Genomic DNA, 22,472 nt, shown 5'->3' on the forward strand with positions numbered 1-22,472 from the left:
TCTTGTCTGATACCTTGTTCTGCTTTCTCCCTCTTGTCTGTATATTTGTTTTCCCCTTTTCTTTAACTTCTTGCTTTCCATCTCAGCTCACCCTTCCATTCTAAATATTACCATTGTTATTATTACAAGCTAGAAAATACATAATTGCACACAGTACAGGGACAGTAACAACACCAAGGACAATGACGGGAAGACAGAAAAAACAGGGAAACCAGTTTCCCCACAGCAAAAAATAAGTACAGGAACCAGAGGGGAATGAAGAAAACAGAAACTCAGATCCAGACTCCAACAAAATGAAGATAAACTATGCCAAAGGACCCAATGAAGCCCACAAGAATAATTTAAAAGAAGACATACTACAAGTACTCAATGAGAATTTTATAGAGATGATACTGGATAGGGTCAACCAAAATGTACAGGAGACACTCAAGAAATTCCAAGACAATAAAAATAGAGAATTTGAAAAAGCAAAAGAAGAAATAAAGGAAACCATAGAAGCACTGTATAAACACCAAACTGAAAGAGAGAACACAATGAATAAACGGATAAATGAACTCAGGACAAAAATAGACAACAATAAAGAAGAAAACCGCCAGGATATGGAAAACCTCAGAAAAAAGAATGAAACAAAACTGCAAAACAAAACAGAAGGCCAATCCAGCAGAATAGAACAAACAGAAGACAGAATCTCAGAAATTGAAGATGAAATGGTAATTAAAGGAAAAACCGAAGAACTATTAATTAAACAACTCAAGACCTGTGAAAAGAAAATGCAAGAACTCACTGACTCCATCAAAAGACCAAACTTGAGAATCATGGGCATCGAAGAAGGAGAAGAGGTGCAAGCAAAGGGAATGTGTAATCTATTCAAAAAAGTAATAACAGAAAATTTCACAAATCTAGAGAAAGATATTCCTATACAAATGCAAGAGGCCTCCAGGACACCAAACAGACCAGATCAAAATAGAACTACTCCACAACATATAATCATTAAAACAACAAGTTCAGAAACTAAGGAAAGAATATTGAAGGCTGTAAGAGAGAAAAAACAAGTAACATACAAAGGTAAACCCATCAAAATCACAGCAGACTTCTCAACGGAAACATTAAAAGCAAGAAGAGCGTGGGGTGAGATCTTCCGGGCACTGAATGAAAATAACTTCAACCCCAGGATAATCTACCCAGCAAAGCTATCATTCAAAATAGATGGAGCAATAAAAGTCTTCCATGATAAGCAGAAACTGAAACAATATGTGACCACAAAGCCACCATTACAAAAGATTCTGCAAGGGATCCTGCACACAGAAAGTGACACCCAACTTAACCATGAAAAGGCAGGCAGCACCAAACCACAGGATAAGAAAAAGCAAGACAGTAGAGAGTAACATCAAGTTAGGTACACACAATCAAACCTTCAAACAACTAAGACAACTAAATGGCAGGAATCACCACATACCTATCAGTACTAATGCTTAATGTTAATGGACTTAATTCACCCATCAAAAGACACCATTTGACAAAATGGATTAAAAAAGAAGATCCAACAATTTGTTGCTTACAGGAGACTCATCTCACTGACAGAAATAAGCATATGCTTATTATGAAAGGCTTGAAGAAGATTTACCAAGCCAATGGCCCCCGAAAACAGGCAGGAGTAGCAATACTTATCTCTGACAAAGTAGACTTCAAACCTACATTGATCAAATGAGATAAAGAAGGACATTCCATACTAATAAAAGTGGAAATAGACCAAAAGGAAATAATAATCATCAATCTGTACGCACCCAATGTCAATGCACCCAATTTCATCAACATACCCTGAAAGACCTAAAAGCATATATAAACGCCAACACAGTGGTTGTGGGAGACTTTAACACCCCATTATCATCAATAGATAGGTCATCCAAACAAAAACTCAATAAAGAAATCCAAGATCTAAAATATGCAATAGATCAAATGGACCTAGTAGATGTCTACAGAACATTTCATCCAATCTGTACACAATATACATTCTTCTCAGCAGCCCATGGAACCTTCTCCAAAATAGATCATATTCTAGGGCACAAAGCAAGCCTCAGCAAATATAAGAAAATAGAAATAATACTGTGCATACTATCTGACCACAATGCAGTAAAAGTAGAACTCAACAACAAAAGTAAAGACAAAAAACATGCAAACAGCTGGAAACTAAATAACTCATTACTTAACGAAGAATGGATCATTGATGCAATAAAAGAGGAAATTAAAAAGTTCCTGGAAGTCAATGAAAATGAAAACACAACCTACCAGAACCTATGGGACACAGCTAAGGCAGTCTTGAGAGGAAAGTTTATAGCCATGAGTGCATATATTAAAAAGATTGAAAGATCCCAAATCAATGACCTAATGATACATCTCAAACTCCTAGAAAAACAAGAACAAGCAAATCCCAAAACAAATAGAAGGAGAGAAATAATAAAAATAAGAGCTGAAATCAACGAAATAGAAACCAAAAAAACCATACAAAGAATTAATGAAACAAAAAGTTGGTTCTTTGAAAAAATAAACAAGATCGATAGACCCCTGGCAAACCTGACTAAAATGAGGAGAGAAAAAACCCAAATTAGTAGAATTAGGAATGCAAAAGGTGAGATAACAACAAACACCATGGAAGTCCAGGAAATCATCAGAGACTACTTTGAGAACCTATATTCAAATAAATTTGAAAATCTAAAAGAAATGGACAGATTTCTAGATACATATGATCATTCAAAACTGAACCAAGAGGAAATTAATCACCTGAATAGATCTATAACACAAAATGAAATTGAAGCAGCAATCAAGAGTCTCCTCAAAAAGAAAAGTCCAGGACCTGATGGATTCTCTGCTGAATTCTATCAGACCTTTAAAGAAGAACTGATACCAATCCTCCTTAAACTATTCCACGAAATAGAAAGGGAAGGAAAACTGCCAAACACATTTTATGAAGCCAGTATTACACTTATCCTAAAACCAGGCAAAGACACCTCCAAAAAGGAGAACTATAGGCCAATCTCCTTAATGAACATTGATGCAAAAATCCTCAACAAAATAATGGCAAACCGAATTCAGCAACACATCAAAAAGATTATTCACCACGACCAAGTAGGCTTCATCCCAGGGATGCAGGGGTGGTTCAACATATGAAAATCAATAAACGTAATAAACCACATTAACAGAAGCAAAGACAAAAACCACTTGATCATCTCAATAGATGCAGAAAAAGCCTTTGATAAGATCCAACATCATTTCATGATAAAAGCTCTAAGAAAACTAGGAATAGAAGGAAAGTTCCTCAACATTATAAAAGCTATATATGACAAACCTACAGCCAGCATTATACTTAACGGAGAAAAATTAAAACCATTCCCTCTAAAATCAGGAACCAGACAAGGATGCCCACTATCTCCACTCCTATTCAACATAGTACTGGAATTCCTAGCCAGAGCAATTAGGCAAGAAGAAGGAATAAAAGGAATACAAATAGGTAAAGAAACTGTCAAAATATCCCTATTTGCAGATGACATGATCCTATACCTTAAACACCCAAAAAACTCTACTCAGAAGCTTCTAGACATCATCAATAGCTATAGCAAGGTAGCAGGATATAAAATCAACATAGAAAAATCATTAGCATTTCTATACACTAACAATGAGCAAACTGAAAAAGAATGTATGAAAACAATTCCATTTACAATAGCCTCAAAAAAAATCAAATACCTAGGTGTAAACCTAACAAAAGATGTGAAAGACCTCTACAAGGAAAACGATACACTTCTGAAGAAAGAGATTGAAGAAGACTATAGAAAGTGGAGAGATCTCCCATGCTCATGGATTGGTAGAATCAACATAGTAAAAATGTCGATACTCCCAAAAGTAATCTACATGTTTAATGCAATTCCCATCAAAATTCCAATGACATTCATTAAAGAGATTGAAAAATCTACTGTTAAATTTATATGGAAACACAAGAGGCCATGAATAGCCAAGGCAATACTCAGTCAAAAGAACAATGCTGGAGGTATAACAATACCTGACTTCAAAGAAATAACAATAAAAACAGCATGGTACTGGCACAAAAACAGACATGAAGACCAGTGGAACAGAATAGAGGATCCAGATATGAAGCCACACAACTATGAGCAACTTATCTTTGACAAAGGAGCTAAAAATATACGATGGAGAAATAGCAGCCTCTTCAACAAAAACTGCTGGGAAAACTGGTTAGCAGTCTGCAAAAAACTGAAACTAGATCCATGTATATCACCCTATACCAAGATTAACTCAAAATGGATCAAGGATCTTAATATCAGACCCCAAACTCTTAAGTTGATACAAGAAAGAGTAGGAAATACTCTGGAGTTAGTAGGTATAGGTAAGAACTTTCTCAATGAAACCCCAGCAGCACAGCAACTAAGAGATAGCATAGATAAATGGGACCTCATAAAACTAGAAAGCTTCTGTTCATCAAAAGAAATGGTCTCTAAACTGAAGAGAACACCCACAGAGTGGGAGAAAATATTTGCCAACTATACATCAGACAAAGGACTGATAACCAGAATATACAGGGAACTTAAAAAACTAAATTCTCCCAAAACTAATGAACCAATAAAGAAATGGGCATGTGAACTAAACAGAACTTTCTCAAAAGAAGAAATTCAAATGGCCAGAAAACACATGAAAAAATGCTCACCATTTCTAGTAATAAAGGAAATGCAAATTAAAACCATGCTAAGATTCCATCTCACCCCTGTTAGAACAGCCATCATCAGCAACACCACCAACAACAAGTGTTGGCGAGGATGTGGGGAAAAAGGAACCCTCTTACACTGTTGGTGGGAATGAAGACTAGTACAACCACTCTGGAAAAAAATTTGGAGGCTACTTAAAAAGCTGGATGTCGATCTACCATTTGATCCAGCAATACCACTCTTGGGGATATACCCAAAAGACTGTTACTCCAGAGGCACCTGCACATCCATGTTTATTGCGGCACTATTCACAATAGCCAAGTTATGGAAACAGCCAAGATGCCCCACCACTGACAAATGGATTAAGAAAATGTGGTATCTATACACAATGGAATTTTATGCAGCCATGAAGAAGAACCAAATGTTATCATTTGCTCGTAAATGGATGGAATTGGAGAACATCATTCTGAGTGAGGTTAGCCTGGCCCAAACGACCAAAAATCGTATGTTCTCCCTCATATGTGGACATTAGATCAAGGGCAAACACAACAAGGGGATTGGACTATGAGCACATGATAAAAGCGAGAGCACACAAGGGAGGGGTGAGGATAGGTAAGACACCTAAAAAACTAGCTAGCATTTGTTGCCCTTAATGCAGAGAAACTAAAGCAGATACCTTAAAGCAACTGAGGCCAATAGGAAAAGGGGAACAGGTACTAGAGAAAAGGTTAGATCAAAAAGAATTAACCTAGAAGGTAACACCCACGCACAGGAAATCAATGTGAGTCAATGCCTTGTATAGCTATTTTTATCTCAACCAGCAAAAACCCTTGTTCCTTCCTATTATTGCTTATACTCTCTCTACAACAAAATTAGAGATAAGGGCAAAATAGTTTCTGCTGGGTATTGTGGGGGGAGATGGAGGGGGTGGAGTGGGTGGTAAGGGAGGGGGTGGGGGCAGGGGGGAGAAATGAACCAAGCCTTGTATGCACATATGAATAATAAAAGAAAAAAAAAAGAAAAAAGAAACTTGTTTAAGATACATATACAGAGTTTTGTTATTACAGTTCTACATATATATGTATTTTATCCCACCTTCCATAAGCATTTTAATGCAGAAAATTGGTTAAAGTTTTGCAGTGCTGAAAAAGCAAAAATGGATGTTACCATAACTAAGAGAAAATAATTGAAGGTATCAGTTACCACCCCCAAAGCAGTGGAAGTAAAGCAAAGGTTTAGGTCTCAGAAGCTAGGAGTTCAGAAGTCAGTATTTATAAAATGGTTGCTCAGTTTTTTGATGAGAAGTGGCTAGGTAGCTACTAGTATCTTAAGAATTTAGAGGAAAGTTCTCAAGACTCTGAAGAAGGTTTGGAAGCTCCACTTAGCCTTTACTGGTACTTCTTAACTGGCAGAAGGAGAAGAACTGCATAAAGAAGCTCCAAACACGATGTTCTCCCTCCTCTTTTTCATGTCTGTCTTCCTCCTTCACTGCTGGCCAGTCATAAAGGCTCCTAACCTCAACTGCTCATTAGATTAACTTAAAATTTGTAAGCCTGAACTGGGTCCACACCTGCATACATTGAAAGTTCTATTTGTGATGGGAGAAACTAAAGCTCTGGTAGTCTTCAAAGCTCTCCAGGTGATCTAATGGTTGCTAAGGCTGAGAACCACTGACCTTTCACCATTCAAACATTTAGAAAAGGCCAAATGCTCTTCCCTTCAGCTGTAGATCTGTTTATGATCTGTGATGGAACAAATAGCAGTTTATGGCCCAGTTGTGTTTTCACTCTGGGAGTTTTGAGACACAGCTCTGAAAGCCTTTTACCTAGAAATGGTTCTATACCTAAGAAGTCAACAGCAGCTCCCTTTAGAACATATCAAGCTATCATATGGGCACTTTACAAATATTTGATTAACTTCAAAGTGGAACTTACACAAATTGAGAAGTGGATCATCAATAATGATATTTAAATATTCTTTATTTCAAATGATTCATACATCCTATATTCTCATGTCCTGTGTAAGTGGGTAGGGAGACCTGATTGGGGATGATGGGAAATGAGAAAAGACACTTCTGATGGGAAACGTGAACTCCAAACTATTTCAGCAGGTTTATTTAATGTGTAAGTACAAGGAAGTGAAAGCAGGCAAATCTTTATTCATCAAGGTGTGTCAGCAGTAAAGAATATCTTCAGGTCATTAGAGCAAGGGAGGTCAGGACATCTCACGAGGAGGTCACAGGTTGTTTATGTTCTTATACCAGGGAACAAGTATGAGGATGTGGTTAGCTATTTTCTAGGGCTGAAGGTCAGTATAGAGCTCTGGAACTTTAGCAAGAGAGCCGTAAAAACTCTTGATTTTCCAAGCTCAGAGCCAAGGACTGTGTCAGCTAGGCCCCTCTGCCTAACCTTTAGGCTTCAACAATATTTGAATGCCTTTGAAATTTTCCATTGATAAAAGATACAAAAATTACAGACTGAGCATGGTGGTGTTCCCCGAAATGCATGTGGGAAGATTAATGTACAAGACTAGCCCTGGGCAGAAGCACAAAATCCTAGCTGAAAAATAACCTAAAGGGTGGTTAACTGAAAATTAAGCAAAAAGGGACAATGTGGACTCAAGTGGAAGGAAAGAAAGGAGAGAGGGAGAAAGGAAGAAAGAAAAGAACTACAAGGCAAAGAAGTAATTACTATGGATATTTTTTTTTGAGTTATTTGAAATTTATATTTTTAAGCCACCCACATTTCTAAATAACTCACACATATAGAAAATTTGCAGGTAAAATTCTTACTCTTTCTCAAGTTCCTGAGCCAGACAGTTACTATCCTCAGAGGCAAACCATGTCCTTCATTCTTGTATATACTTCCAGAAAAGCATAGACATACATAGGCAATACACAGATGTAAACACATACCTGGTAGTCACTGCACTACTATCTTTAAATTTGTTTCTAATTAAAAATTTGAAGAGTATGCCATAAAATGATGAGGATTTTCTCATATCTCTTTGTTGTTGTTCTATTGTGGTATTGGTGTTTGAACTCAGTGTTCTAGCTCTGGCTAGACAGACACTCTAACAATTGAGTTACAAACTGTGTGTTTCACTGTAGGTCTATATCATAGCCAGTTCTCCTTAATGGGTACTTACGTTGTTTCCACCCTTTTGTTGTTAACAACAGAGCTGCGATGAGAACCATTGACATGTTTCAATAATTATACACCTTTGACCTGTTTTCTATGGGGCAAATTCTTTTTTTTGTACATGCATACAAGGCTTGGGTCATTTCTCCCCCCTGCCCCCACCCCCTCTCTTACCACCCACTCCCCCCCACCCCCTCAATACCCAGCAGAAACTATTTTGCCCTTAGCTCTAATTTTGTTGTAGAGAGAGTATAAGCAATAATAGGAAGGAACAAGTGTTTTTGCTGGTTGAGATAAGGATAGCTATACAGGGAGTTGACTCACATTAATTTCCTGTGCATGTGTGTTACCTTTTAGGTTAGTTCTTTTTGATCTCACCTTTTCTCTAGTTCCTGGTCCCCTTTTCCTATTGGCCTCAGTTGCTTTTAAGGTATCTGCTTTAGTTTCTCTGCATTAAGGGCAACAAATACTAGCTAATTTTTTAGGTGTCTTACCTATCCTCACCCCTCTATGGGGCAAATTCTTAATGATGAAATTGTTAGGTCAAAGAATGTGTGATGGCATGTAGAATTTTGTTAGATTTGGTCACATTGCTCTTTAAGAAGGTACAGATACTCTTTATATTCCAGTCAGCATTTCACATGTATACCTGTTTCCTCACTCTATCAACAGTATGTTATCAAACCTTGTGGTGTTTACCAACATAACAAGTATAAAGTAGTCAACCAATGTAGTCCACCCCCATTTTTTGACAACTTTTTCTTTTCACCTATTGCAAAGGCTGCAACAAAGTTGTCCTGTGTTTCCATCACATTGCTTTCCCCAGTGTGAAACTTTACATAATTCAATACAGGGTCAAAACTGGGAAAGTGACATGGCACAAGCCAAAAGTCTCACTACAGATCCAACAGTTGTTTCACTAGAATTACTTGTTTTGGGAAGGGGGCATATGTAATATCTTTAAATCTTTGCAATTTTATCACATGCTAGATACTTACAACCACTTCCATGTTCAGGATATGGCACTGTGCTACCTTGCTGGAAACTTGCTTAACCCACTCCTTTGTAGTCATTTCCTCCTCTTCCCCTCAGTAAAACAGTCACCATGGCAGGGAAGGTTTGCTTTAACTTATATGGATTTAATTTGTACTTTTTGTTATAAGTGAAGTTGACTGTCTTTAAGAATTGCTCTTCTTTCCATTTCTGTGAACTCTCAGTTCCTTTATACATAATTTTTCCCCTAAATTGTTTTTCTCCTTCTCTTGGAGTTCTTTTTTCCTTAGGAAAATAAGCTCCTTGTGATGTGAGTTTAAAATCGACCACCTCTATTTGACCATGTCTTTCCATAATTCAAGAAAGTGTCTTAGCGTTGTTGGCATGTGTATCAAAGTTTGGATGCACATTTTTCCTTATAGTTGAGTTTGGATTATTGATGTTTGTAGATGCCACAATAACTCTTGCAATAGTGTTGTACAAGTTATCACCTCACCTGACTCAGTTCAAGTTTCTGAACAAGGTGTTTAGTACCGGAGTAGCAGAACTTGCCTCAGAATGGTGTCCTGGCATCTTACTTACTCAACACCCTGTACAAGGCCACTCTTAAATATGACAGTGCTGGAAAAGCCTCTGAGCCAATTTAATGGTGTAAAGTGAATGGTGAATTCTTTATTGAATAATTTTTAATTCATGGTGTACCAAGTCAGAGATTTAAATTTACCTTCAAAGATCACTGAAACAATGGGTCAAGGACAAAGCAAGTTACAAAAAAATACACAGCAGGCTTATGTAGATATTACAATAAATCTTTCGTACACAAAAACACAGGTTCAGGGTATGAAATAACAGACCTTAACTACTTTAGTTAGGGGAAAGAAATAGGAAGTTGTTCAGTGGTTTCAGGGTGCAGAGTTTCAGTGTTGTATCACAAAAACTTCCACAGATCTTTTTCACAACACTGAGAATCTATTTAATACCTCTAAACATACACTAAAAATGGTTAATACATGAACATACACTTAAAATGGTTAAGATTATACTGGATTTAATGCCTCATGTCTGCAATCCTAGCACACAAGACACCAAGATAGGAAGATTACAAATGGAGATAAAAGGTTTATAATGTAAAACTTAATTTTATATGCATTTTTACTCATCATAAGTTGTTAAAAGTACAAACTTACTCATAACTACATTATTATCTAGAAAGCTCCAGGTTTGTTTGGGTGTGTGTTCTAGGTGTGCTTCCATTTTCTTGCCATTTCGGTATTGCAATTCAGTGCAAAGAAGGTTGATTTCTTTCAACTGTGTAGTTTTTCCTACTGTGAATCATGGGAGAATGAAATCATTTCCTCCTTCCTTATGGGCATTTTGTTACTGGTACTGTGTAGAAAGTGTGACCATATCCATTGCCTGGGCTGTCCCTGGTGGTGCATGTGTCTCTGACTGGTTTTCATGATCTGCAGGGTGCAAATATGAATGGCAAACAATATTGTTATCCCATATTTAGATGAACTATTCATAAATGTCTCAAATACATTTTGAGGATTTAAATTTTTTTCCAAAAAATATAAAAAAAGGTGCATCGCTTTTTAAAAGATATTTTGGAAATGTTTAAATCTCTTCTTCATCTTGTGATAGGAACTCTGAGTGGTGTCTATCTATGACATCATTGTTAGATTTTCCTCCTGTTCTCTCTGTATGGAGCCAGTTTGTCCCTCCCTGCAGACAGTAGATGAGCAGATCATCCATGGACACCTGTGGGAGAGCATGGAGGTGTTCATCATGCAGAGGTGAAGTTATTCAGGGAGTGCAGGAGATGCTGGATGCTGCATCATTTATTTGATTTCTTGTCAAAAATAAATGTTTCATGTGGTACTGAGGAGCACTGTTCAAGCAACAGATCTGTGTTGCCAGCATAGCTTATTCTTTTTACTGAAATATCTAATTATTTTGTAACATGAAAATGATTAAGACATTTTATTTTAATGGAAATTACCCCTATGATTGAATGGGTAATCATGCTACTCTTTAATCATAAAACAATTGTCTTCATCAGAAGCCTGTAGCTGTGTTGGGCAAGGCAGTGATAACTTCACATGTTTGTTTGTCACTCAGTTCCTTAGTACTAGTCCTTACAAAATGCTGTGGCATTTCTTAATTGGTGCCCTTTTTACCTCTTGAGGACAGTGGACCCTGGTAGTTAATAATAATTATTATGACTACTTTAAATACTATTTTTTTTCTGTTTTGGAATACTTCCACTTAAAGTGAATAATAAAGTGTATGAGCTTTCCAAGGCCAGTTTGGGCAGTGTGTCTTCCAATGAAATTTGATCCTAGAAGTCTTATCATAGCATCATGCAGTAAGGTAGTGAGGCAACTTTCCAGTGCTCTGCTTTAGGTATTTCTCAGGTATCTTGTAACCTGTATTTACCTATAAACTTTGCAGTTAACAGAGGCTATACAGAGCATAGATGGTCCTTCATAAATCAAATACCAGATTATTAAGATGAAATTGCTTACTATTTGTTGACTTATAAGCTCATAATTCATATTTCATATAATTTATTTTTGTGTTTTTATATGCAGATAGAAAATGTTTAAACACACTCTTTTTGACTTGGAGAAGACTCCACTCCTCAGGTGCTTACTGAGTTAAAGACAGTCGGAAAAAACTTAATGAAGACGCAGTCCATTGCTGAAAGGCATCTTGAGCTGGATGATGTACATCACCCACTACTAGCAATTAACTGTGCAAGGTGATACACACCTGCAAGATTTTCAGTGGTTAAATTGCAACATCTGTACAATGTATAGTTAAACTATTTATGCCAGGTAGGGCTTTCCAGCATTAAATACAGAAAACTATACAGTTTAAAAATAAAATACAAGGAAATGCTATGTTCACATATTAAAGATGTATAATTTTGCCTCCTCCTGGTTTGTAAAAGTTTACAGGCATGGTATCTGCCTACAACTCCTCTAAGAGCTGTTGTTCAGTCAGAATATGCTTCTAAATGTCAGTGTAGGTACAAGATACAACACTGACTCAGAGTGTGTCTCTGGGTTTAGGTTGCTTTTAGTCTCTTAGCTGCAGTGAAATAAACTGCTAATGCCCCATACTACCATATTGTCTGATGGCCAGCATTAACTGTGTGAATTGTGATAGAAGGATCAACTCAAGTGTCTGCCCTGAAAGGCTGCAGAAATTCTGAAATGATGTTTCATGAAGAAAGGTTTCCTCTTTCTGCAATAATGAATAATTTAAAGACTAAAACTAAAAATGGGACATTTCTGGAGCAGCTTCCTAGCAATCTTGAGGCCCTGAGTTCCAACCACAGAGCTTGTTTCATTGTTGTGAATTTGAAAAAAAAGAAAAGGAAGACTGGGATTTTGGTTTAAGAGAATCCTGTTTAGAGCAGTTCATAAATGAAAGAAGACTCACACTTTTATCTTAAAGTTTGCATTTTGAACTGAGTGACATTCATGAGAAGTTTTCAGGTTGTGACATAGGCATACACAGATCATCAGAATCTGTAGCTTGCCAAACATTTGAATTAACTCTGAGATATTGCCTCTGTCCTCACATTGATAAGCTGTGGAAATCATACATTGCTGTGGAAATCACATGCAAACTTTAAAACAATTTTTCTGATAAAAAGGAATAATTTAGTTTTAGAAGTCATCGGTAGTCAATTTAAGAAAAGTTCAGAGTCAGGATGCTGTGGCTCAAACCTAGAGCATTCCTCAGAGTCATTGTAAAATTCTGTATTTCAAGAAAATTTTAATTAGAATAGTTAATAAATGTGTAGTAAACAACTGTGCTTCAAGAAGATTGATTAACCACCAATGTTTTCTTTAAATGTGTTGTGAAATTTAATTCTTTGAGAATCTATCAAAAAAGAAATTTTTTTCTAAAAATGCCCAACTAAGAGAAAGAATGGAAAACTGGGTCTTCATAAAATTAAAAAGCTTCTGCACAACAAAAGAAATGGTGTTTAAACTAGAGATACCACCCACAGAGTGGGAGAAAATATTTGCTATCTATACATTAGACAACGACTGATAACCAGAATATACAGGGGAATTAAAAAACTAAACTCTCCCAAAATCAATGAATCAATTAAGAAGTAGGAAACTGAACTAAATAGAACTTTTTCAAAAGAAGAAATTCAAATGGCCAAAAAGCACATGAAAACATGCTTCCCATCTCTAACCACAAAGGAAATGCAAATCAAAACTACACTAAGATTCCACCTCACCCCTTTTAGAATAGCCATCATCAAAAACACCACCAACAACATGTATTGGCAAGGATGTCGGGAAAAAGAACCCTAGTACACTGCTGGTGGGAATGCAAGCTGGTGCAACCATGGCGGAAAAAATTTAGCAGCTTCTTAATAATCTAAACATAGATCTGCCATATGATCCAGCAATCCCACTCCTGGGGATATACCCAAAGCAATGAGACACATGTTACAACAAAGACACCTGCACACCCATGTTTATTGCAGCTCTACTCACAATACCCAAGTTATGGTAAAAACCATGATGCCCAACTACTGAAGAATGGATCAAGAAAGTGTGGTATTTATACACAATGGAATTTTACGCATCCATGAAGATGAATGAAATATTATCATTTGTAAGTAAATGGATAGAACTGGAGGACATCATTCTGAGAGAGGTAAGCTAGGCTCAGAAGACCAATAATCGTATGTTTGCCCTGATGTGTGGACTTTAGATCAAGGGCATATACAGCAAAGGGATTGGACTTTGTTCACATGATAAAGTGAGAGCACACAAGGGAGGTATGAAGATACATAAGAAACCCAAAAATACGATAGTATTTGATGTCCTCATTGCAAAGGAACTAATGCAGAAAATTTAAAGCAACAGAGGACACTAGGAGAAGGGGATCAGGAACTCAAGAAGAATCAACTTAGAATGTGACACATATGTACATGAAAGAAATGTTGGGAATCTACCTGTATAGCTATCCATATCTCAACTAGCAAAAACACTTTGTCCTTCTTATTATTGTTTAATACTCTAACAAATTTAGAGATAAGGGCAGTACATTCTCTGCCTGGAAGTGAGGGGGTAGGAGGGGAGAGGGAGGGGTGCGTGGAAAGGGAGGGGGTGAAGGGTAGGGGAGAGAAATGACCCAAACATTGTATACACATATGAATAAACTAAAAATACAAAAATAAATAAATAAGTGATGAAATATTTGTAAAACTCAAACAGAGTTTTGATAAAATTCTCAGTTGATGAGAGAAAAAGGATTCAAATGTAACTGCAACTTGGTGGTGTATGCCTGTTATCCTAGCTGTTCAGGAGGCAGAAGTAGGAGGAACTGAGTCCATGGTCAGCCTGGGCAGAAACCAGAGACCCAATTTAAAAACAAACTAAAGCAAAAGTGCAGTGTGGCTCAAGTGGCACAGCACCTTCCTAACAAGCATGAGGTTCTGTGTTCAAACCCCAGTATTGCCAAACAACAAAAAGTATTGTCATAAAGCTTTCAAAATACCAACAGCATGGTATTACTATGAAAGTAGAGAAACAATGTAATGGAATAGAGTCTAGAAATATATCCTCACATATTTGGTTAACTAATGTTAACCAAGAGCAAAGGCAATTCGACAGTGAGAGGGTAGTCTTTCCCACAGATGATGCTGGAACAACTGGGTTTATAAATGCAGACAAGAGCCTCTACCAATATCAAACACGGTATTATAATAAGTAATAAAATATACCACTGTAAAATCTAAATGTAAAATGTATGTTAAAAATCCATTTTCTAATAGGTATTCATTGTGAGCTTCTTTTGCAATAAAGTTTTCTTAGTTATGACATCCTAGCTAAACTATACAACAAAAATTGTAGTTCATCAAAATAAAGCACTGTTTTCCTTAAATAATGCAGTAGAGAGAAAGAAATAAAAGCTAAAGATCCACAGAATGTATTTGCTGGATATCTCTCTGATGAAAACTTTGTATCCAGTATATAAAAGGGGCCTAACAATTTAAGAATAAGAAAGCAAACAATTCAATGAAAAACAAAAGCCAGTGGACTTGAATCAACACTTCACCATTGAAAATATACAAATAGTAAATAAGCACATGCAAGAACTGCTCAACATGAGTATTAATTTGAGAACTTGACATTGAAGCCACAAGAAGATAGCTTGGCATCCCATAAGACTCTCTAAAAGGGAAAAGATGGTCTACAGTATACCGTGTTCAGGCTGTGGGGCAAGTGTTACACTCATTCACTGTTGGCAGGAATGTGTAATGTTATAACAATATTGGAAAGCAATTTTCATTTTCTTGACACTAAAATGTACATCATTCCACTGTTAAATATTTATGTAAGTGGGATTAAAGCAGAATACTGTTCACAAAAATACTTGAACACAAATGGTGATAGTGTAAATGGTATTATAGTAGTCCATACTACAAAAATATCCACCAGGAAATGAATGAATCAACCAGTCTGAACTAATGAAGCCAGACAGTAAGAATGCATATTTTATGATTTCATATAAAATGCAAACTCATACAAAGTAATTAAAAGTAGATCAAAAACATCTTGGGGTCAGAATGACAAGGATGAAGGATGGGGACAAGACAGGAAAAGGAGGGAAATTTTAAGAGTGAAAGACAGGCTCATTATTATACGTCATGTGCATGGTTATATTTCAACAGAAAATTGAATGCTTAAATATGGGAAGTTCATTGTATTATATGTACACTACAAAAACCTGCTTTAAATGCTGTAAATATAAAGTATATCAGCATATTCTATTGAAATTGTAAGTATATGAGATAATTCTATATTAGCTTCATTGAGTTGTTCTACAAAGTAGTATCACATAGCCATATATAATTATTACTTATAAATTAAAACTAAAATTCAAAAAAATATAAGTTCTGGGCTTCTGTCTTAGAAATTATAAGGGTTCAAGTATAAATTTGCAATAAAAATACAGCAATCATGTTGCATGATAACCTTAATCTTCTCATTAGTAAATGTAAAGATGTAAATCACTAACTATTTTATTAGTAGTTTGAAAGAAATCAAGATATTAAGGAAATGAGATACAAGCAACATTTTTGCTCTCATATAATAGTGAGAGTCCTAGTAGTAGTTTTGTGGGATTTAAGGTTTAAATTTGCATCTCTTTTTAAGGCCCGGAAGCCTAACTGGAGGATGTATTCTCCAGAAAGCATTATTTTGTTAGGTCATTGGTAAGCACAGTCTGTCTTGGGTCTTGATAAGGGCTCATGGAATAGCAATACAGATATTCTCATTACTAATGGAGGCAACCATTACACTTAGCACAGCATGCCAATCAGGAAGATGGATCCTATGTTCACCCTGCAAATGGCTCCTTGGTCAGATTCAGTGGCATATGATACCAGACTCAGAATACTGAAAGTTCTACAGTGCTGAGAATTGTTACATGTTAGGCACCCTTAAAAAACTGAGTTTAATTTCTCTTAATTGATAAAAATCAAACAGGAAGAAACATATGTATTTTAAAAGGCATATGGAAAAACACTGGACATTTTAAATGTATCTCTCTTAAGGTAGTTCTTTTCTCTGTCATTTTATTTGTTGATTTTCCTCTCTTGGCACTACCATTGTACTTTAGATCATCTGTCTTTCTTATAATTATGTCTCCAAATACCAATATTTTGAATGTACTCATCAAAAACAGATGACAAGTTTAAATTGATGGCTATGTGAGGTTGACCATGAACTAGAATATTTATGAATCAAACTATTACACGATACTTCAGAAATATGAAAAATATTATGATCATAAAACTACATTTAAAAATTAAAAATTCAGATAAATAAGTATATTTATTTATATTTTCATGTGTAACTATAGTCCTAACATAGTGCCTACTGATAAGAGGAATAGCTAAAATTTTCTACATAGGAAAGTCATTTAAAAGAATGATAGAAATAAACACGCATCTTTCTTTATATTATAGCTATCATTTCTTTTTCTCATTTTAAGTTTTGGTGGCTAAGAAGATTAAGAGCCATGGTGAGGGACAGAAAATTTGTGCCTAGGTTCAGAGAAGGAAGATCGTGTAAAACAGTAGGAGAGCTTAGAATTCTTACACTGATCAAACTTCATGAGGTCAGCAATCTTTATTAAGTAAATTCTTTTTTTGAGATTTAATTATCTTTACTTCGTAAAGAAAACATATATATTTTAAAAAGGGAGGGGACAAGGAGAAATAGAAATTCAATTGTGATGATAGAGAGACTTGAAATTCTATCTATCACTACTGGTTCATCCTCTTCCTCATCTTCTCTGGTGAGCATTTAGACTTTTTTATTCAATGCAAAGGCTGGCAATTTGAGGACAGTGATTGGAAGTACATTCTTTTCAGGAACACCCACAACATCTTTCAAGATCTTAGTAGGGCAAGGTCTGGAATGAAATTCGAAGTGTCCATCCTCTTATTTCTTCTTTGACTCTCATTCTTGGATTCTTTTCTCAATTTCCAAATCAAAGCAAACTGGCTGAGCAGGTGGTTTCACAGGGGATTTCTTGAGTAAGATGGGCCCACATTCAAGAATTCTAGGATCAGGTCTCCATGCTTTGAATTTCTATTGTTGCATTTTCTCAACCTCTTTGGCCTCTTGTTCTGCTGCACTTTCGCAAGTCACAGACCTTGCAAACTCTTTGGGTTGCAGCACAAGAATCTGTGGGTCTCTGGAGATCTTGGTCACAGATTTAGAGGGTAACAGAATAATATCTTTTGTCTTCCTTCTCAAATGGTATCTATCAAGTTTTCCTTTATGGAAGGCTCTAACCCACTGTGCAAGAGACACGTATGTAGAAGCTTCTTTATCAAATGTTCTCTTCTTTCCGTGGAACAGGTTGAAAGGCTTCATAATAGTACATCCTTTAGTCACTGGGGCAGGAAATGGAGGATGCTTTTGCAGTTCATATATAAAGTTCATTTCCTTATGCTCTTCCTGGTTCTTAGGATGTTGTTTGATTCACTTACCTGTACAGAAGTAGAAGTCAACTGGTTTGGTTACCTGGCTAACTGATTTCTTCATGAGCTTCCCTGCTTCTTCAAGAGCAAGTTTCTAGATTCTTCATTCTTTTTCCACCTCTCCACCACCTGCTGCTGCACTTTCATTCTTTTCTCCAACTCTTGCTCATCAGTACTTTTCAAAACCTTCTGCCTTACAGGTGGCACACAAGGCCCCTTATGTCTGCCCTTGGTTTTCTCCAAGGAAGATTCATTCTTTTTGGAAATATATTGAACTCTACATTCTTCCTCTTCCTTTGGCTTCTTTACTTTCATTTTTTTGGAAGGTGGAATTTCACTGATTATTTCAGGAGTGGCACATCTCTTTGCTTTCATTTGAACATGGCATTTTTCTTTCTGATCTAAATCCTTTTGAGTAGTGAGTCTAACTGATCTTCTTTGAGGCTGGGCTGGAGTATTTCTTGATATGGTTCCCTCAACTTCATGGAAAGAACAAGCATTTTATGGAATAGAATGCTCTATAAGATCTTCTTTTTCTTTCTTTTTCTCTTTGTAGTATGTATTACCAACTGGTCTCAGAGGTGTGACACTATCTTCCTGAATTTTAGCATTTCTCAAGGATGTTTTGCTTTGAAAAGCTCTTGTAGCCCATTCTTGTTAGGAAAGTTATTCCCTAAACCGGCCTTCTTGTCAAATCATGAATCTACATGTTCAGTATCTTCCTCAGCATTCCAAGATGTAAAATTGATGAAGTATATCAGGACATCAAAGTAATAAGTGTTTGAAATCTGTGACATTATCACATCCTTAGAGCAGATGAGCAGGTTTTTCCTATATTTGTGCCACTTTTCTCAACAGGTCACCTGTGTCTTAAAATCAGTCTATCCATTCCACTTGCCTAAGCCTTGTCTTAAAGTTGTAATGTACTCTTTCACATCTCTTCTGAAATCTTGAAGTCTGGCAGATACTTAATAAGAACCCCACCTCACTTTGCCTCAGCTCTGACATCAAAGCCCTGCAAGCCTCTGAGTTGATCTTTTGTTTCTGTGTGTCTTGATTTTTTTAAAGGCAAAAATGCTGGTTTCTTTTCAGAAATTTAGTAGTCTAATATGTGCAACCTTTCTACTAAATACATTTTATCTACATATTAGTGTACAGTTTGATGAATTCTATGCTTTCCTTTGCGCAATCTATGGATGCCCAGACTATGAGGTGATTCCTTTTGCCTGGCCCACACTGTGATGAGGCAACAAGATGCAGCTGCAAGACTGGGGTATCAATTCAGGACCAGAGTTGCTGGAATGAGTAGAGGTGTCCAAGAAGGATTGTTAGGTTGATATGAGTTTAAAATCCACCACACTCCATTTGACCATGTCTTTCCATAATTTAAGAGAGTGGCTTAGCATTGTTGGCATGTGTATCAAATTTTGGATGTAAATTTTTCCTTACAGTTCAGTTTGGATTCTTGATGTTTTAGATGCCACAATAACTCTTGCAATAGTGTTGTACAAGTTGTCACCTCACTTGGCTCACTTCAAGTTTCTGCACAATGTGTTTAGTACTGGAGTAGCAGAACTTGCCTAGAATGGTGTCCAGGCATCTTACTTACTCAACACCCTGTACAAGCCCATTCTTAAATATGACAATGCTGGAAAAGCCTCTGAGCCAATTTAATGGTGTAAAGTGAATGGTGAATTCTTTATTGAATAATGTTTAATTCATGGTGTGCCAAGTCAGATTTTAAAATTGCGTTCAAAAGTTCACTGAAACAATGGGTCAAGGACAAAGCAAGTTATAAAAAAAAATACACAGCAAGCTTATGTAGATATTTACAATAAATCTTTTCTACATAAAAACACAGGATTATGGTATGAGATGCCAAACCTTAACTACTTGAGTTAGGAGAAGCAAATAGAAAGTTGTTCAGTGGGTGCAGGGTGCAGAGTTTCAGTGTTGTATCATAAAAACTTCTACATATCTTTTTCACAACATGAGAATGTGTTTAATACCTCTAAACATACACTAAAAATGGTTAGTATGTGAACGTACACTTAAAATGGTTAAGATTATACTGGATTTAATGGCTCATGTCTGCAATCCTACATCTCAAGGCACCAAGGTAGGAAGATTTCAAATGGAGATAAAAGGTTTATAGTGCTATATTTAATTTTATATGTATTTTTACTCACCATAAGTTGTTAAAAATACAAACTTACTAATAACTAAATGATAATCTAGAAATCTCCAGGTTTGTTTGGGTTTGTATTCTAGGTGTGCTTCCATTATCTTGCCATTTCAGTATTGCAATTCAGTGCAAAGAAGATTGGTTTCCTTCAGCTGTGCAGTTTTTTCTACTGTGAATCCTAGGAGAATGAAATCATATCCTCCTTCCTTATGGGCATTTATTTACTGGTACCGTGTAGACAGTGTAGCCATACCCATTGCCTAGGCTGTCCCAGGTGATGCCTGTGTCTCTGACTGGTTTTCATGATCCAGAGGGTGCAAATATGAATGGCAAACAATACAGTTATCCCATATTTAGATGAAATTTTCATCAATATCTCGAATATGTTTTGAGAAATTTAATTTTTTTCAAAAAATATAAAAAAGGTGCATCACTTTTTAAAAGATATTTTGGAAATGTTTAAACCTCTTCTTAATGTTGTGATAGGAAGTCTGAGTGGTGACCATGTATGTCATCATTGTTAGATTTTCCTCCTGTTCTCTCTCTGGGTGGAAACAGTTTGGCCCTACCTGCAGACTGTAGATGAGTAGATCATCCATGGGCACATGTGGGAGAGCACCAAGGTGATCATCATGCAGAGGTGAAGTTATGCAGGGAGTGCAAGAGGTGCTAGGTGCTGGCATCACTTATTTGATCTCCTGTCAAAAATAAACATTTCATGTGGTACTGAGGAGCACTGTTCAAGCTACAGAGCTGTGTTGCCAGTATAGCTTAGGCATATTCTGTTGCATCTTTATAGATGACTTCAGGTACTAGCAAATTAAAAGTATATTTGTCCAAGTTTAATGTCAGTTCATAGTTTTTCATAGTAAATTTTATTTTTGAATTAAAGTATATACTGCTTCCCATATATAATTTAGGTGACAACAAATGGTTTCAACTATTACCATTTTCAATTGTCAGTAAGGTATGAAACTAGTACAAGGTATATCTCTAGTATATTTTTGGTTTTAATAAGCTAATTTTTAATCATCTTAGCACATTATTTAATAAAACAATTAAAGAAAACCTTAGTTCATTTATGATAATTCCTCTTTAGTTAATTGGTTCTGAACAGAAACATACAGTAATGCAGTGGATCTCTATTTTTTCTTTTTTGACTCAATTTTCAGTTATGCAGCTTGTTGAGATGTGTGCTTTCTACTAATAGTATTGAAATGCACAGGAAAGGGAAGTTTTAAGTCCTCACAGCCTGAAAAAATATGACATGCTTACTGGATGGACTGGCTTTCCTTCAACTAGATCTTATGTCTCTTGCACGGTCATGTTTCATCAATCTCATGTAAGAATTTTCATGAAAATGGAATTCTCACTATTTTTCTAAAGTGATATGTGATAATCATGTTATTGTTAAAATCCATCCAGTATTAAACTGTGAGTAGCTCAGTGGGGGAGAATGTGTTTTAGTATGCATAAGATCCCGTGTCCAATCTCCAGCACCAAAAAAGGAAAAAAAAGAATCCACATGGGAGAATAAAGTTAGAGAACTTTCACAGAAGGATCATCTAAAGGAAAAATTAATCATATGTCATTTAATTCCAGTTCAGGAAATACATTCCACTTATACTTTCCTACCACACTGAAATTATTTATTCATGATGCTTTTCTATGTTAAATTGGGTCAGATCAAAATTGCTCTGTTTTACCTAAAACTTGCTTTACCTTACTAATTATTGATATCATCATGTTTTGCTATGTCTCTAGCCTAAGCTAGAAACATGTATTCTATTTTTTTCATGGAAGAAAATGTTTAAAATTCTTTTAAATCTCCATAGGAACAAAACTGTTCCAGGAAATTTCAGAGGTTACTGGTGTTCAACTTACACTGTGTGGTGTATCAGCAAATGAAGAAAAAGGAGTGACAGTGTTAGTGAACTTCTGGTGTGACCCAGACCCCTCCAGTAGGCACCAGCGCACCATGGTGTTTTCCTCAAGACTGTCCTGAAGCAGGTCACTATGGCCAAAAAGTGGTTGCAGCTGTCCAAGAATCTGAGGTGTGAGAGAGCACCACATGCCAGGCACCAGCCAGAGGTAACCTTTTCCTTTCTTACATGTCTCCCTCAACACTTAGATTTACAGCAAGCATCTACTATTTTTATACTGAGATATCTAATTATTTTGTAACTTGAAGATGATAAAACATTTTAATGGAAATTATCACTATGATTGAATGAGTAATCATGCTGCTCTTTATTGATAAAACAATTGTCTTCATCGGAAGCCTTCAGCAGTTTGTTTGGCAAGGCAGTGATAAGTACCATGTGCTTGTTTGACACTCAGTTCCTTAGGACTAGTCCTTTAAAAAATGCTGTGGCATTTCTTAATTGGTGCACTTTTTACCTCTTGAG

At 36.2% G+C, this 22,472-nt stretch overlaps 2 pseudogenes; one reads left to right on the forward strand and one right to left on the reverse strand.

The window, feature by feature from the left end:
- The first annotated feature begins 6,306 nt into the window (after positions 1–6,306).
- On the forward strand, positions 6,307–22,412 carry LOC141418116 (gamma-tubulin complex component 5-like; annotated as a pseudogene).
- Positions 17,047–18,676, reverse strand: LOC109701827 (targeting protein for Xklp2 pseudogene; annotated as a pseudogene).
- Positions 22,413–22,472: the final 60 nt, after the last annotated feature.

Source organism: Castor canadensis, chromosome 2, assembly GCF_047511655.1.
Source record: "Castor canadensis chromosome 2, mCasCan1.hap1v2, whole genome shotgun sequence".
In the NCBI taxonomy this organism is placed as follows: domain Eukaryota; kingdom Metazoa; phylum Chordata; class Mammalia; order Rodentia; family Castoridae; genus Castor; species Castor canadensis.